The following is an 11,338-nucleotide window of genomic DNA, read 5'->3' on the forward strand; positions in this document are numbered from 1 at the left end:
AGTCTAGCTTTAAGGTAACACAGACAACATGGAATTAGCGTCTGTTAGCAACATGCTATTACATGTTTCTCTCGCTTTGTGAACACTTGTAAAACATAAACAAATCTAACAACACTGTCTGCAGTCACTTAAGATACTAACAGAACTAACAAAAGTGTTTAATCATATAAGGCCACAGTTACAAGAGTTTCTTTACCTGAAAAGGGAAGAGCTGTCAATAATAACACTGACATGCGATTCTTCCTGTCTGGCAGCTTTATGCAGAATGAAGAATCGCCTGTGAGCTCCCCTTTCCTGCCTCTGCAGGCATGAGCAATCGATCAGGACCAGGCCAAGCGAGCCGCAGGCCACAGATCAACCGTTCAGGCAAATCTTCTCTTATCAGTTCACATGAAGCACAATTTTCCCCACAAAACCCACAAATTCTATTTGACAGATTCCAAGAATCAGGTAAAATCAATCCATCACACTTTTCTACTCTCTTTAGATTATAGCTTTAGATTATATTATTTCTTGGGCTCTGTGCTCTAAGTGTCTTAAAAATATGTGATTTCCTTTATTTACAGTGGTGCATGTCATGTGACTTTTCTTATGCAACATGTATGATAATGTTCTGTCTCCTCTCGTTTCCAGACTGTCTGGAGGACACACAGAGTGGACCTGGCTCACAGAGTGCTGCTGCTGTCTCTGTCTCTCTGTGAGCAGCATGTTAAACAGCAGGCTCTGAATAGTGACGTCATGATGTCACAGTCACATCAGTCTAATCTCCCAATCTGAGAGAGAGCTGTCATCAACAGCAGGAAGTGCAGGAAGCTCATGGTGTGCAGGCCTCTGATGTGTGGAGGCTTGTAGCAGCCAACAAGAAGGGAGTTTGTAAAAGTTCTCTGTAACTTTAGATGTGAGGATTCAGAAAGAACTTAGATCAGATATGTGCAGCACTTGTGCAACAGATACTCCAACAGTGACAGCTCTTCTGAAGAAAGCCTGAGGAGCTGAGACCTGGATGAGACACTGATACAGCTTTGCTCTGCTGACAGGAAGGATGAAGGCTGACCACACACACACACACACACACACATATAGACACGTGCACACATATAGACGCAACACACACACCAACACACACAATCATACACACACTCTTACAGACATGCACACACATTTATTGTCACACCGGCTCAGAAAGTGTGACACATTGGGGAGGACAAACACAACCTTAACCGTTTGACCATTTTATTGAAGAAAGAACAGTAGTTGTATACCAACAATTGACAAACAAGGAAATGTGCAACAAAATACACCGCCATGCCTGCAGCAGGCTGGAGAGAGAGCAGCCCTCCTAGTAGGCCATACGGGGAGAGAGAGAGTGAAGCAAACAGACTGGGAACTCTTAAACCGTCTCCAGCTCGTCAGCACAGGAGAGCTGCATAAGCTCAGGATCAGCTCCACCCAGCAACCTCCTGCACACACAGGGGAGAGACAGCAGCAACAACACAACACTCCCTGAGAGGCCAACACAGGGCCACAATATAGACACTGACACACACTAACACACAGACACACACACATACACACAATACACTGCTTCAGACACACACACTGCCTGCTTCAACTGTGGAAAGGCTTCCTGTGCATCAGTACAACAGGCTGTTGGGCCTTTGCAGGATCCTGCAGGGTCGACCCCAAAGTTCAGACTCACAGTTCATAGCAGGACTGAGCTGGATGCAGTCACAGCTCCTCACTGTGTGCAGCAGCTGGACTGAGCTGAACACTGGACTCAGACAGATTCAACATCCACACGTCAGTCACTGGAAGCCTTCAGAATGCTTCTCTCCTCACTCAGCTTCCAGTCCAGATCCAATACCTTACTGCAGGTAGTGACGGACCTGTCAGCTGTGTGTTAGAAATGCATGAATAAACAGCAGCTTCATGTTGATGCAGGACGTATGAGGGCAGAACACTGATGAGATGAAAAGATTCAGAGGAAAAGGCAGAAAGAGCAGAGCTGACAAGTCACATGACAGATGCACTGACACGCTCTCTAGTCAGCTCCTCCACCAATCAGTCGCTGCCTCGCTGCTCATGCAGCCAATCAGGTTGTAGCAGTACATTTAAAGCTCTCCTCTCTTCACTGTCGGCTCACATATGGCTCGTTGGTCTAGGGGTATGATTCTCGCTTCGTGTGCGAGAGGTCCCGGGTTCCAATCCCTAACCCAAACTGTATTCCATTGGAGACCAACTCCTTGTTGTTGACTCTTTTCAGTTCCTCTCTAACTACCACACAGCTTTACAAAGCTAACAAAGTTCTATTCAGACTCATCCCAATCCAGAGCAGTTGTTCCACAGTAACACCTGCAGGAGGACGTCATCACCCAGTATGTGACCTGCACTGTGAGCTGTAAGGTCTTATAGAGACAGGTGTGTGTCTGTCCTCATCAAGTCCAATCAGTATCATCAAAGACAGCTGGACTCAGATGAAGGTTAGAACCATCTGAAGGACGATCAGAAGAAATGGACGCACCTGGGTTCAATATATGAGAGTCACAGCAAAGGCTCTGATGCTTAGGACCATGTCATATTTCACTTTGTCTTTAATACATCTGCAAACATGTCAACAACTCTGTGTGTTTCTGTCAGTATGGGGAGCTGTGTGGACATTAATGATGAAAATGAACTTCAATGATTTTAGCAAATGGCTGCAATATAACAAAGTGAAACATTTAAGGGGGTCTGAATACTTCCTGCACCCACTGTACACATTAAAAGACAGTGATGATCTGTTCTTATTGTCTAAACAGGAACAGTTGAAGCACAGCTTGCAGCCCCTGTATCTCAGGCTTCTCAGCTTCTCTTCAGATGTTTGGACGTTTCTGCTGGAACCTCTCATTTAATGACTCACATTTAGAACTTCTGACTTTATGTGGAGGAGGGATTGATTTTGGAATGAGGAAGCTGCAGCCTGGGATTCCACCACTAGATGTCAGCATCTGGGTGGAGTCCACTACGTTATCCATCCATCCTCATCCATCCAGCTACACCCTCCCTCCTAAAATGCAGGCTGGAGGATGCGGGCATCGATCCCGCTACCTCTCGCATTGCGCTTACTGCATCGCGCTAGTCGAGCCAAAGTAAGCCCAAAGTAAGCCCACATTAGCCAATCACGTTCCTTTCCCTGGGCTTACTTTTGACCAATCACGTTCCTTTCCCTGGGCTTACTTTTGCCCAACCAATCGCGTTCCTTCACTGTGGCTTACTTTTGACCCTTCCTCGTGAAAACAGTAAGATGAAGTTTACTTCACCTTATTTAATTTACTATAAATCGGCCATTGTCTGTTCAGATACAGTCTGTACCTTAAGAAAACAAAACAGGCCGACATAGCGATATAGCGATTGGACATTATATAGCACACGTTTTCTTCGACGTACCCGTCAACCTCTAAATACCGACCAAAAAATGTCACTACCATTGATCGCTATCGCTGTCATGGCCACCCGCTAACAGGCTATACGTGCAATTGATTCTCTGTAAACTGGTAGATATTGCTCTATTGTTCGTTTTATGTAATGCACACATAACATACTAATATGCATGTAATACCTTGTAATGGTGTAAACCGCTTTTTGTAGATGTAAAGTAGCCTACATGTAGGCTAATCCAGGAGGTCATTCACTATCTCTATAAACTATAAACGTAGGATATTGATCAGTTCAGAAATTCCAGTTTTAACATTAATATAGTAAAAGTTAAGGAATTCAGACATTGGGGTTTTCAAAATACATCAGAATAAATCAAAATAGAATACTTTTTACTCTTACAAATTATGTTATGTTATGATGTTAAAATGGTTTGTTTTCAGGTGGGTGTTTTATTACAATCCCTCCCCTTTAACAACTTACCTCTACAAATATTTAAATAAAGGTACAATACAATAGCTCAATGAAAATAACATGGTTTTGCTTTGTAGGAGACACAGTAGTACACATTATCATAGTAATGTGAATTACTTTATCAATCCCTGTGGGGAAATGAAGTAGCTTGTTAAATGATCACACTCTAAAAGTACAGGTATCTTTCAGCGGTAATAGTGTTGTTCTGATTTTCATTTCAGAAAATGTATGCTTATCCGGTTTTTAAGCGGCAGTCGGCCACATCACAGCGTCTCCTCATGGCGCCATCAGAGGAGGCGATGCGAACGCAAAATGTGGAATCTGGAAGGGCCAAACCTGAAGAGGAAGTGGTGGCGGAGGCCAGAACTTTTGTGAGTGTAAACGGTGGAGACCCCAGTGACCAGTTTTTGGTGCTTGCTCACTGCAAGCTCCAGTTTGGGAAGTACCAGGGCCAGAGATTTAGATGGCTCCTGGAAAACTCTCTGGGGTATGCATTGTATTTGATGGACAGCATATCTAAAGAGACGGTGCAGGCAAACCCCCTGTCACAAAATAAGCAGCTGTTCATTCAGTACACATCTCTTATTAGAGAGATGGCAGAGGAACTGGAGAAGTTTAAAAGAAAGCAGCAATCTCAAGCAGAAGCCCGGGAAACTGGAGACCAGGGATGTTTGATGGTAGAGTTTGGAGACTTCAAGGGCCGGTCCATGAAGGACGTCTATGAAGACCAGAGCAAAGAGGCCCAGGCTCTCATCAAGTACCTGATCAAGGCAGATGCCAGGCCCAAAACCAACATGGCTATTTTCAAGACATACGTCTTGAAAAGAAGGGCTTCTGCTGGAGCATGTCAGCCTGCACCTACACCTGCAGCCTCCAGTGCCTCTGCACCTACACCTGCAGCCTCCAGTGCCTCTGCAGCCTCCAGTGCCTCTGCACCTACCCCTGCAGCCTCCCACATGTCTGCTCCTTCACCTGCTGCCATCCAAACTGGTGTGTGGAAGACTGGCACTGTGAAAGCACTGTTGGCGCGTGGCAAACATTTGTCTCCTTCACAGCTGGCTAAAAAACTGATGTCACCAGTTAAACCCTGTGAGTGTAACTGCGTAACATGTACTGTATATGTATTCAGTTATCATTATGGCAGACTACACAGACTTATCCACTTGCTGTTTCCAGCCCCGATACCGCAGTGCACTCTGCCAACAGAACCCCAGCCAAACATTTGGCACAAAGGCAGCTCTTCCCTACTGGTAAGTAACATCGTACATTGTTTGTCCTTGTGTCTTGTCAACAGTAATAATTTTATTAACCTATTAATAAATGCTAATAACATTTTATATTTGTGCTGCAGGCACTTCTGTTGCCCCTTCTGGAGCGGGTGACTTTGCTGAAGACGATGATGAGGAGCTGGTATCTGCAGTGTCACAATATGAAGCACAGCAGAATACAGGTGTGGCATACGACACAAATGCAAATATTATGAAAATGTTTAGTGAAAACACACTGTGAAGTATTATTTTTGAGGAATAAAAAATCACTGTTTTTTCAAATATTTTTGTTTACAGTACAGGATTATGTCGCATCAAGCTTCAAGCGGGATGCATTCTTTGAGTGCACCTCTTCAAAACCTTAAGGATATCCAAAGGTGTTGGTGTTTTCATTTGCGTTTCCCGTTGAGAAACAATCATTGGATAACATTTTCACTAACATCACTTGCTTTTCTCACTCACTGTCTGTCTAATCCCCTGAACAGGACGGAGGAGATTCATTGTTTTAATGATCACAGTAACTGTTTTTCATCACTGCAACTGTGTGCACGCTTCATGTCTGTGGGCATCACTACTTTATACTAAATTCATCACAACTTATTTTCTTTGCTCTATTCCATCTAATCCTTTTCAAATACAGCTCTGGAAAAAAATAAGAAACCACAGTGGTCTCTTATTTTTTATGTCTAACTATTAATTATAATCATAATCTATTAATGCTTGTCCAAATGTATGCTGTGCAGGCAGAATGTGGACTGCGATCAAATACAACAGTCATCCTTATATTATTTTTTTCTGCATTTCTCCTTCAAAAGCTCCAGCCATTGCTCATTCAGAGGCCCGTGCTGGTCCGCCTCTAGTGGTAAAAATACCAGACCCTCCACATCATCAGCCACCTACTGAGCTCCCTCGTCACTGGAAGGATCAGCTTCCACCTTTCCAGCAGGAGTGGATCCGTAAGACCCTCTTCAAGGCCAACCTACACACTGGCAAGCCAGAGCTAGTGCCCCAGCTGAAGCTTTGGTGGCATCCTCCTCAGCCCCCTCTCATTCACAGTCAGCTGCCCGCCTCACCTGACCTCTTCTTCTGTCGGCCCCTTTTTTTATGGATGCCGCTGAAGATGTGGCAGTTCCCTCTTGTCTGTGTTCGCCCAGACTGTGGTAAACACAGACTAACAGCGGCAGGACTGTATCGTACTGTGCGCAGGGTCTTAGACATCGACGGGTGGTATGACCTTGCAACAGAGTACTTGGAGTGCAAACGCTGCACAAAAAAGTATCCAGCCTGGTCCGAAGACATCTTAGGACAACTGGATATGGGCCACCGCAGTCAGTTTCCTGCTTTATTGACATACAGGTAAGTCATAATTAAGATCAAACATTATTAGGTGCTTTGATTTGTGTTATTGTTTAACCAAAAACTGCATTTGTGTTATTACACTGGTCTTTCATTAGATACTCATGTGACAACCGGGTGGTGAGGATGATGAGGGAGAGGACATTGGGCAACAGTGTGACAGTGTGGCTTCACAAGAAGTTGATGGAGCAACATGGTGAGGCATGGACGCAGCGTGTACTGCAGTACCTCACTGCCTGTGAGCCATTTGCAAAGTCCTCCCTTGTGCAGCCTCCTGTGTTCCTTGAGCCTCCTCCCTTACCTGCCATACCTAAACCTAAGTGGCTGTTAGCTGTATACGCCAGGGATGTTCTGGGGCGACTGCATGAGGTCAAGGCCAAAATTACATCTGTCTTTGGGTCTGTGCTCAAGATTGACTCCACTAAAAAGGTATCACAGCATTTTACCTATACAGAATGTTGGCCAGATATAAATATGTTTGCGTGCATAATGAACACTCTGTTTGACCTTTTCCAAATAGGTCACAAAGAAACTCGCTGGGGCTGCTTCAGGGACAGCTGCTTGGTGCACAAATGTGGGAAATGAACACAGCCAAGTCCTTGTCTCTGTGCTCACAGCTGCCGAGGGACATGGATTGAATGCCATGGCAGCTGGCCTGATGAAGCGCTATCGGGAGGCAGGACAGATGCCCCCAAAAGTGATGTATGTGGACAGAGACTGCTGCAGTCAGCATGGCCAGTCTCGTGTTAAGGCCATGTTTTCAGAGTGGGATGACCTCGAAGTGCGCCTTGACATCTGGCATTTTATGCGCCGATTTGCTGCAGGTGTCACAACAGAGGCTCATCCACTCTATGGAGTCTTCATGGCACGTCTGTCCACATGCATCTTTGAATGGGATCCAGAGGATGTCACTGCTCTTCGCCGTGCAAAGGAGGGGGAGCTAGCAGCAAAGAAGACCGGCCACCTCTCAGAAAAGGCACTCAGTGCTCGCATTACCCGGAGGGAGTTGGCACTGCACTGCCGCAGGAGGACCAGAGGGATGGAGGAGACCACCAGCCTGATTGGATCACTGATTGATCACTTTGACAGTGTGGATGGGAAGGACACTCTGGGAGTTCCTCTACTGGACCATGATCGGATCCAGCAAATATGGAAAGAACAGCAGAAACATGTACTGTGTATCCAAGACCCAGAGAACTTCCCACTCTACATTAAGAAGGGGACACTGAAGAAAGGTGGTGTGGAGCTGTGCTGCTACAGGTGTGCCCGTGGCTCTACCTCCCTGGAGTCTTTCCACCTCCACTTGAACCGCTTCATCCCAGGTATCCCATATGGATTACAGTGTCTCTTTAAGTATTATAAGCACTGTAACTGTTTCCATTACTTTAAAGTAATGTCACATTCTACAGTAATATTACAGTCCTTTTCTGATGTCAGAACAGATCTTATCTCGCAAGAAACTAATTTAATTACCTTTCCTCATTAATTCTGGTTATAATGATTTTTCATGTATTTACATAACTCTATTGCATGTAACCTCATAGTACCTCAAATGGAGCACATATCTTGCGCGTGTGTGACCCTTTTTTTCTATTTTATTTAACCTTTAGGAACCAGTGCCAGTGATGCACATTTTCAGGCCTATCTCCTTGAAGGCTTGATGGAATGAAGATCGGATGGAAGAGGCTGTAAAAGGAGCCTCTTCCATCCGATCATATGGCAGTGCCCTGCGAGAGGCTGTGGACCAGCTCAGCCGAGTTGTGTTTGGGAAGCCCTGGGATGAGCGCTACCGCCCTCCTGGAGTATACACAGGCAAGAAATACTCATTTAACACCAATATAAATCATTTATTCATCAATCCACATTTTTGTATTTTGAAACATTATCTGTATAACCTTTTATGTTCTGGACAAAATATTAAGAACACTTTCTTTTTTGTTTTTTTCTTGTAGGTGAATTGCTGGGGGTGGAGTATCTGTACAGCCAGACAGGCAAAACATTGACTCCAGTGCTCCAGAACCCTGAAGAGGAGGACAGGTTGGTGGAGCAAATAAATGACGAGGACCTGCAAGATGAGGGATTTCAGGAGGAGATCATGGAGGACATCACAGTGTCAGTGCTCTGTGAGGATGACCCCTGCCATGATCTTCAAAAGAGCCCCCCATCTTTGACAACCAGTCCTCAGGCCTCTGCTCCACCCCACCCATCCACGTCCAGTAATGGAGAAGGACAGCATCCTGCAAATGATGTATTTTCAGGTTTCAACGGCGGCAGAAGAGTCAGGAATTGAGTGTCCTTAATCAGGGACCGGCTCCATCTGCCTCAATTCCTGTGGCTCAAACCCGGCTTACTGCTCTGAGGGAACCACTGGATGAAGCACCAGTCATATCAGGCCCAAGACACACATTGGTACTTCCACCAAATCAGGAAGGACAGGCTCCTCCTCTGCGGCCTGGTCGCCGGCGCATCAGGGAGCGCCCCATCACACCTGCGCCCACAGTACCTGGTCCCACAGCATCAGAAACTGCACAGCCTGTTTCAGCAGCTGGTTTAGGCACGTTAGTTCTGAACCCAAACATGACTGTGCCAGTGGTGATGGCAGCTTCTGGTACTGCAGCATCCGGTGCAGGCGCAGCTCCACTTCTTCCTGCGTCTGCTGCTCCTCTTCCTACTGTGTCCCGTTTCACTCAGAGGAACAGGCGGCGGCGGGCTCTGGAGGAGAGTGGAGTCCAAAAAAGGAAGCATGTGAGAAGGGTTACCTTCAACACATGCAGCAAATGTGGGCATCCTAAAACAGCAGAGTTTGGCCACAGTAGATATGGTAATGCCACATTTTGCTCGCGTTCATCCAGTGGAATGTCTCTGGATGAGTGGCTGCGCCAGCAAAAACATCCACAGTAAACACTGTACAATGTTTGGCCTGTATATATTGTATATAAGCAATTTTCTTATGTTTAAATCAACAAGCCTGTCTGTCTTTATGCAGTGCTGTTGAATTTTATTGTATAATTGTACATTGTGTAATATTTGACCTAATATTTGACCTGTATATGTTGTATATATTTTCACATGGGTGAATGGACTGAATAGTATTTTATAGTCCTGTATGCAGTGTGTGTGTGTGTGTGTATTCACTTGTATTTGTTTTATATTTGTTCTGATAAATCATATAAACATTTAAGATTCACTCTGATCTTTATCAAAGAAGCTCCCACACAAAAACACGTTGACTGCTCATTGTTCATATTATTAAACCATAAACAGGTAAACATCACAAGTCATTGGACGGGGCATATAAACTAAAAAACATCTGTTGATATTGTAATATATTTAAACATATCTAAACTAAGCTAAATCAATCATTAATTATTTTACGCACGTTGTGGGATTTAAACATTCCAACAACTCTATACATTGTCGCACAGACTACGGGTTCGAGTCCAGCCCATGGCAGATGATTTGTTTCATATTTCACTTAAACTCCTTTATAATGAACAGGAATATTGCCTCAATACCGCTATACGAGACGTTTGTCCGCGCACAGCGGGGCTCCACATTTTTCTCAACTTTTTCCCTTGCGTGCGACAGCGAGAAAATCGGACCCCTTCTTATGCTAAGCGAGTGCTCTACCATTTGAACTAATCCCCCTTGTATAAATGCTCAATTGCAAGTCAATCAGGACTCACTACTCTACATGACGTGTACTAGTGAAGTATTGGAAGCATCAGACTTTTAATCTGAGGGTCCAGGGTTCAAGTCCCTGTTTGGGACACTTTGTACTCCCTCTTGCTTGTACTCCCCTTCCCTCTCTGTTAATGTGCTTGGACAGAGCTCTGTGAACAGCCAGCCTCTTTGTGTCTTGCCCTCCTTGTGCAAGGTGTCAATGGTCGTCCTTTGGGCAACTGTCAAGTCAGCAGTCTTCCTGTGGTTGTGCAGCCTACAGAACTAGACTGAGACCATTTAAAGGCCTTTGCAGGTGTTTTGAGTTCATTATCTGGTTAGAGTGGCTTCAGGTGTCTTCAATATTGAACCTTTTCACATATTCTCATTTCCTGACCTACTGAATGTGGGTTTTCATTGGTTGTCGTTATAACCATCAAAATTAAAAGAAATAAACACTTGAAAGTAGAATATCATCAAAAGGTTGATTTATTTCAGTAATTAATGACTACAGCTGGAGCAATGCACAGACTGTGGACTTCTCCATAGACTGATCTGTGTAGATAGGACACCAGGATTACTGTCCAAACAAAAGGTTCCACTGAGATTTGAACTCAGATTGCTGGAGTCAGAGTCCAGAGTGCTAACCATTACACCATGGAACCTCCACTATGTGTAAACCTGCCTGGAAGAGAACCAGAGACATGTCTTGTCCACTGAGTTTTTATGGCCTTAACCACTAGTCTTAAATTGGAATGTTTATGACACCATCAAGTGATGATCCTGTGTCAGGATGTTGAACAAGGTCACAGCTTTTGCCTTAAACATAAGCATCTTGTTTGAAGACAAACTTTGACAAACATTGAAGGCCAGTGTTTGGAGTAGTTGTTTGGTTTCTCCATTGTACAGATCAGAGCATGCCTCACTGCACTGGACTGCATATATCCAGGGGTGGACTGCATGTGTCCAGGGGTGGACTGCATGTGTCCAGGGGTGGACTGCACATATCCAGGGGAAGCACTGCATATATCCAAGGGTGGCAGTAACAGTATTACAAATACTCAAGTTACTGTAATTAAGTAGTTTTTCTGGGTACTTTATTTTTAAGCCAGTACTTTTACTTGTACTTAAGTACAAATGTAACAAAATAATGTACTTCGCTATTT

Source organism: Parambassis ranga, unplaced genomic scaffold (assembly GCF_900634625.1).
Source record: "Parambassis ranga unplaced genomic scaffold, fParRan2.1 scaffold_27_arrow_ctg1, whole genome shotgun sequence".
Classification (NCBI taxonomy): domain Eukaryota; kingdom Metazoa; phylum Chordata; class Actinopteri; family Ambassidae; genus Parambassis; species Parambassis ranga.